Below are 7,159 nucleotides of genomic sequence, written 5' to 3' on the forward strand. Positions count from 1 at the left end.
GCTTCAGCCAGAGTGATGGCGGCTGAGAGGCAGCGGAGCGGAGGTTGAGTGTCTGGCTTAAAACAGGACATGTTAGCTGCATTTAACCTTCAGTTACTCTTTATATAGTTAGGTAGGACTCAGACCATGTTTCTTTTTAGCAGAAAAACATCACACCAGGTAACCTGCAGTGTTGAAAACGTCTTTTCCGAAGACGTTTGCTACTCTACAATCCGTCCTACTCTGTAGTAAAATTAGCCACATCTGACCGTCCTGTTGCTCCCATTGAAATTTATATAGCCTATTTAAAATCTAAAAATTAAGATTGTCCGTAGCCTACTGTTGTTACCACTGTCCTGTTTGCAATGGATACTGAGAGAGGACTTTTTGTTAGTCATCTTAATAGTATTTTTTCATATTAATGTAATTTTTCATCTAATTGAATGCAATCTATTTGTGTATGATTGTCAGTGCAAAATGGGAGAGAAGAAAGAGGGGAACGTGAGGAGAAAGTACAAGGTCAGGAAGAACCAGGTAATAAAACAGACAACTGACAGGCAAAACAGAAACTGTTAAACTGACAAAGAGACAAAACCTGATTTTACTCACACAATCTGGAAGTTGTGTTCTCCCTATATTAAAGCTGCTATACAGAATCTGCAAAACAAACTGAGTTGAAACATTTTTGACCCCCTTTAACAACATTCCAACATAACATTATCATTGATTGGGGATTTTAAAATTAATGATATATTTTATGTGGTTCAGCCACAACTCTATTAAAACCTCAGCCAGTAATAGGTAGGCCAACTTTTGGACCATCTAGTTGTCTGTATGACTGCCGCAGTACATACATCACATTTGCACACTATCAGAAAGTGCCAAACAGAGCCCTGGTGGAGTGAGGAGCTGTAAAGAGAAGCAGAGCGCTCTGTTTATATTCTAAAAATGTTGTAAGCTTGTTTCAAAGATTCTGTACAGAAGCTTTAAATGTTTTCCAAAAGCACACATACACTTATCAGTGTTTCTCAAACTTTTTACAGTGTGTAACACTTGATAAAAATGTCAAGCTCTCCTAAGTACCACTATGAAAGCATGAAACTCATAAATCTTACAACACAAAATTATTATTATTAAATTAGTAAAATTAGTATCTGCAGTAAAAAAAAAAATTCATACATTGTATACATTCTACCACAGGCAAAGATGCCTCCATTTTTATCGTTTTTATTAATATTTTGTAATAATTTATTCTGTTTTGGGAGTGTTTTTTTTTTATGTTTCTGTATTATACATTATACACATTAAAAGTTAATCTCTGTCCAAAAAATGCACTCAGTTTACTTTTTACTCACTATGAGCATCATTCATTATTCTCCCCCAGTAATTAAGGTTAGGATATGTATTTTTTTTCCCATTCCAATCCATTCTTCTTTTGCAGCAACAACATTTAAGGATGCAGGGACTGACAACACCCCCAAAGCTCTGATCCTAGAATCGCCCCTGGCTGGGAATAAATAAAATACAGATGCATCTGGAGATCATCCTTTGAAGTAGTATTCTAAAGGCTGATCTGAGGAGCATTCCTCACACACACCTTTATAGCGTAAGGGGGGCGGGCGGCGGGGGTAGCGCTTTGGAACGCTTCACGAAGTTGCGTGTCATCCTTGCGCAGGGGCCATGCTAATCTTCTCTGTATCGTATCCAATTTAGCGTACGCGCTTGCCGAAGCAAGGTAGCCCTTTGGCACCCCTGCACCGGTTGTTCAGTCTGACGTCACTGGCCGTGTCTGGGCCTAAACTCCGCTGCAGGTCCATATATCAAACGATCACTATGGCATTACTGAGAGTTGAAAAACTGTCTAAAGTCTTTCATCTTTAATAAAATGATCAGTGTTCTGCTCTACCAGGTGTAACAATTGAGTTTAACATCCAGGCATCCATGAAAATGGAATTTATGACATTTAACGGAGTTAGAAGTTAGCAGGAAGTTAGCTCGCTAGCTTCTATCTAAATACAATATAGCATGTCCTGACTGCGGGGGTTTTGGAAACAAATTAAAACGTACAGCTCTGCTATCACTTCCAACATAAATGAAGACAGAAAACTAAACAGCAGTGACGTTTGTAGGGTTACTGAAGTTTGGCTAGCTGGTATATAATGATGTGCTACGTGACCGCTAGCGACACAGCTATGTTAGCATAATATAAACAAGCTAACTTTTTTTCCACTCGATAAAAGTTAACGTGAGTGTTCTCGGTGGTCAGGAACAAATGTAATCGCATGGCAGGATGCTGGAAAAGGACTAAACTTCAGCCAGGAGAACAAGTGAGATAATCCATCCACAATACGAGGTTAGGCATTCATATACTGCTGCATGGGCTGTGCTGTAGTTACATCGTAAGGTTTTAAAAACTGAGCTCAAATAAATGATTAGCGGTAATAAAAGCCGAGGGATCAACAGTGATCACTGACTGTTTTAGGAGCTTTTTGAGATTAAACAGAAGAAAATACAAAACATTAACCTTGTTAACAACACAAAGGCCATATTAAACGCAGACTACTTTAGGCCCGGAAGTAGGATTCGTCACGTCATCACTGAAAAATCGGATCCCTGGGGGTTGCCCTCCCCCCAGGCTTGTACCTGTGGCTATCTGTCCTGGGGGTGGGGGTTGGCTGTTCTCCTGCCCTGCACCCAATCCTTTTGTTCCAAGACTATTTTTCTGTATGTATTCTTACCCTCTAGCAACCGCCATTTCATAATGTTGCAAGCAATCACGAACTCTACAGTCTGTCTAACTCCAGTGTATACCAAGCAATCTATTATTCCCAACAGAGATAAACTCAACATAAACTGAACCCACATTAAAGTTAGCTCGGTGCTTACCTTTAGATGAGCCCACAAACCGAGAGAAACTCCGCGATAAAGCCGGAAGTCTTTCCAAACAGGAAACAGATCAGGGAGCAGAGACCCACGTGGTTCACGCTGATCTCAGCTACAATCCAGGAGACAAGGGTTTGCAGATCGATGCAGATATCGATCCAAACGTTGGTAGTGGTATATGTTCCTGTAAGTTCACTACTTTACTCCCGTTTCATGAAAAAGCAGCTCTCTCTGCTCGACTCCTCTCCTACACACACACGTCCTCCGCCCCCTTTTCCTGGCTCTCTGGTGATTTGTTACTGTGCGGTCACGTGACTCAGCTGCACAAGTAACCATGTGGGGTGTTATTTCAAAATTAGTGCATATCTCCTTTTCCAAAACTATTTTCCTTGGCCTCGATGAAATCGTCATCGTGGGAAGAAGATTTGCTAAGGACTCAGGAAAAGAGAGGAGCGATGCTGAGAATTGGAACACCCTTAGGCTGTATCCCAATTCAGGTTCTGCAACCTTAAAGTACGCAGCCTTAACGGTCCTCGAGGGCCGCGTACTCAAAGACCGCAAAGGCCGGAAGTGCGAGGCTTGTGAAATGGGACGGTCTGGCCGTCGCGCTGCTCAGGTTGCCTAGCAACCAGGATACTAACCGCTGGAAACGTTTTACACAACTTTGTTTGTCAGAAATGAAGAAGAAAAAATGTTTTGTTGGTCATTCATTTTTGTCACGACATCACTTTGATTAGTTGAGGATCTGAGAACATATTTCGTTCATTTGTTTGTTTGTTTCTACATGAGCTATGTGTGATTTAAGATAAGATAAGATAAGATAAGATAAGATAAGATAAGATAACCTTTATTAGTCCCACACGTGGGAAATTTGTTTTGTCACAGCAGGAAGTGGACAGTGCAAAAGTTCTGAAGCAAAAATTAGAATAAAATAAAATAAGACTAAATACAGTACACAACTGTACAGAATAAAATACAATACTATATACAGTAGAATAAAATAGAATAAAATATACAATAAGATAAAAATAGAATACAAATGCTATATACAACTCAGTAAAAATACAACGATGCCAGAAAAGATTATTGCACATTAGTGTTATGTGCATATTTGTGGATGTGTGTGTTTGATCAGTTAAAGTATTTAATAAGTATCTGAGGCTGAGAATAGCTTAATAACAGAATAGCTTTAGTGTTTTGTTTTGTTTTTTTAACTTGAGTATGAACTTATACAAAAAGCAGCAAGATATTAAAAAAACAGTTTTTCTTGATTAATAAACACAGTATATCGGATTCATATCGGTATCGGACATAAAAAAAGTGGTATCGTGCCATCTCTAGTTAAAAGTTGAACTGTAAATAGTTGGTTTTTGTATTATATGATTTATTTATTACATTTTATGTGGAGTGAATAAATAAAAGTATATTTACGGTGGCCCCTAGAGACAAAGCACGTACAAACTTCAAAACGAAACAGAAGTGCTCCAGGATGCTCGGCGCAGTGTTGGTTTTTTTGTTACCTAGTGGCTACACAAGCCAGCAAGTACCAACGACCGGATTTGGTGTGTGGTAGTAACAGGTAAATCAACATTTTTTTTTAAATTATTTGAATATAATTGAGTGCTTGTGTATAAATACACAAACAATACACATATGCTGTCAATTGTGTAATTTAAGTGATCTAGGTAGCTCTGTTTTGGAAGTTCAGTTAACAGCAGAAATGTGTTTTGGAATTTGTACGTGCTTTGTCTCTAGGGGCCACCGCATATATTTATATATAAACATATATAAATAAAACCACCTTTTTTACGTTAGTAATTCCTTTTGTGCATAATTTTATATAATTGTTAATAATAAATTAATTAAAGAAACAAAAAAACCTGAAGAGCCGGTTTGGAGCAAAAATAGCCAGAAATCCCATCACTATAAAGCTCAGAGCATGACCGTATGTCACTCTCCCTCTTAGAACAACCAGGAAGAGGAAGTAAACAGGAAATGAAGCAATACAGGTAACCCACCAGGAAGTGAGGTTATGAATGTGACAGGTGAGACCTGGAGACTTGGAACCGCCCCTGGTGGGCGGAGCTGGTCTGTGCTCCTTTCATAAGCGCAGGTGTGGGCAATTAGGTATTCCTCAGCAAACCTGAAGCTGCAAGTGTGTGGTCCAAGTTGGGCAAGTTGGTGTTAACTTCTGTCTATGAAAGTCTGATATGGGTCCTCCCCTAAACTTCTTTTAGAACGGTAGGTTACACAAAAATGTACCACTTGAGCTCTGGCTGTTGGCAGAGGTTTATAGTTATGTGCACCCTTGTAGGTGGGAAACATTGCTCCCGTGAGAACAGTACAGTGGACTTCATCGCCACTGACCCACAGTTATTTGGGTGTGATACGAACTTGTGGACAGGTAACAAAACAATTAAGTTGAGGAATATTCCTGTGTTTTATTGTCCAGCATAAGTGATCTCCTGCCTTTTATTCACAGAGTACCGAGCTGCTGCTTTGCCCGGTGGATTTCTGGTTGCGGGCAAAGGACCCGACACATCAGTGTGTTTTAATTTGTTTTAAACTGGTGTAAGTCGACAGACTGACTGTTGCGGCTGTCGATTGTTTTGTTTTGTTTTTCTTTTCTTTTTTCTGTATCAGTAGGCACCACAAATATTGATTCTTTTAGTATTTTTAACCCTTTTCTTAAATGTGTATAGATATATTGTCGCGAACGGTGAAGGCGCTGCAGGGAGAACAAATCCTTTTTTTTCCCTCACCGCTTCTGCATGCACAGCGGTGGGCCTGAGTGAAGACGGCACTGAAGCTTTTGTTTTTCTCTATAGTGTTTTGCCCATTTGGGGTCGTGTCAGTTGCTGTCCCTTTTTAACCTGTGTTATGTTGATTTGTTTTTAATGGTTCCCCGCAGCGCTTGTCCTGTCTCACGGGCAATCATACAGTTTTATCGTTTTTAAATAAGGTAAAGCTTTTAATTGTTTAAGTGCCGCTGTTACATTGTTACTTTTATTTTGTATTAAAAATTAAATTCTTTTTAACTGACTGTGCGCCTACGGCTCTGTCCTATTTTAAATAGGTACCTACCACGGGTCACATATATAAAATCTTCTTATTTAACATTTTTAACTCTTTTTACTGTTCTTTTTAACTTGAATACATAAAAATGAATTATTTTAAAGCAAACATTAAAGATAAATGACATAATTGCCTTTGAGGAATCACAAGTTGTGTTTTATTAAATTATATAAACAAAGAGGATTTAAACGTGGGGCAAGGACAGGTGACCAGTGTTCTTTAAAAGACAAGTTCATTGACTTTTTCCATGTATGCCCTGCTTTCTAGCAGACAGGGCATACATGGAACTCTATAACAAGTGGCCAGCATAGCATACAGGGACATCTGTGCTCAGTGGGGCCAAAGAGGTTTGCGTTAAAAAACAGATTTATGAGATTTTTAGGGTTTTGTGGCCAAATAGAAAACCTGGAGAGGTAGACGAGGTCAGTTTAACTGATATCAGTCCTATCACAGCCATTAAGGGGAAAATGTCTTCTCTTCCTCGGTGGACTCTACAAACACAGTCTACTGAACACAGTGGCTAAAAATATAAAATGCAGAGGCTGTTGTAAAAGTTATCAGCAGCTTTCTTTTAGGGCTCTGAATGTTGTAATTTTTTCAGTGAGAACACAACACACGTAAAACCTGCTCACAACTAAGTCTGGATTTTGGTCTTATACATGAGTCCAGGACACTCAGATGCAGGTCAGATTTCCATGTATCTGAAATGAGGTAATCAATGTGTTTAGAGAGTCAGTCAGCTCTGATACTTCAGGGTCACTGCAGGAAGGTAGAAATCTGTGTGGAGAGACAGGAATAGGAAGTAAAGTGACAAATTAGAGAACAGATTATTTCACAATAAAACAGGAAGTGAAACAAAAAGAAAACCAAAGGATCACCACAGAGAGAAGAAAATAATAGAATCAAAGTGAAACTAGAAACGTTCAGAATAACAATGAGTTCAAAGTGTGCGGAGGTCTGATGTTCCAACAGTGTTCAGGCTGAGAATTATTACCTGCAATGCTCCAGTTTGACCTCATGGTGGCAGTGCTGTCTCACTGTCATAATGTTTTATAGATCATGTGCAGGTGTCAGCAGTGTTAATATGTAAATCTAGTGCAGTATATTAATCTTTGTGTCATTGTGAAGTCACATAATGTTGCACTAAAAAAATAATATTTTAAAAAGCTCAAACAAAGAAAGTGTTCATGACCTTTGACCTTTGAATTTATAATATCTTTAC

At 38.9% G+C, this 7,159-nt stretch overlaps 1 long non-coding RNA gene and 1 other non-coding gene across 2 annotated transcripts; one reads left to right on the forward strand and one right to left on the reverse strand.

The window, feature by feature from the left end:
- Window positions 1-1,609: 1,609 nt before the first annotated feature.
- Window positions 1,610-1,715, reverse strand: LOC120439505. The gene has a single exon (XR_005612671.1). It is a non-coding gene; the product is annotated as a U6 spliceosomal RNA (small nuclear RNA).
- Window positions 1,716-4,918: 3,203 nt separating this feature from the next.
- LOC120438341 lies at window positions 4,919-6,932 on the forward strand. The gene is made up of 3 exons (XR_005611810.1): window positions 4,919-5,103; window positions 5,177-5,266; window positions 5,345-6,932. It is a non-coding gene; the product is annotated as an uncharacterized LOC120438341 (long non-coding RNA).
- Window positions 6,933-7,159: the final 227 nt, after the last annotated feature.

Source organism: Oreochromis aureus, linkage group 3 (assembly GCF_013358895.1).
Source record: "Oreochromis aureus strain Israel breed Guangdong linkage group 3, ZZ_aureus, whole genome shotgun sequence".
Classification (NCBI taxonomy): Eukaryota; Metazoa; Chordata; class Actinopteri; order Cichliformes; family Cichlidae; genus Oreochromis; species Oreochromis aureus.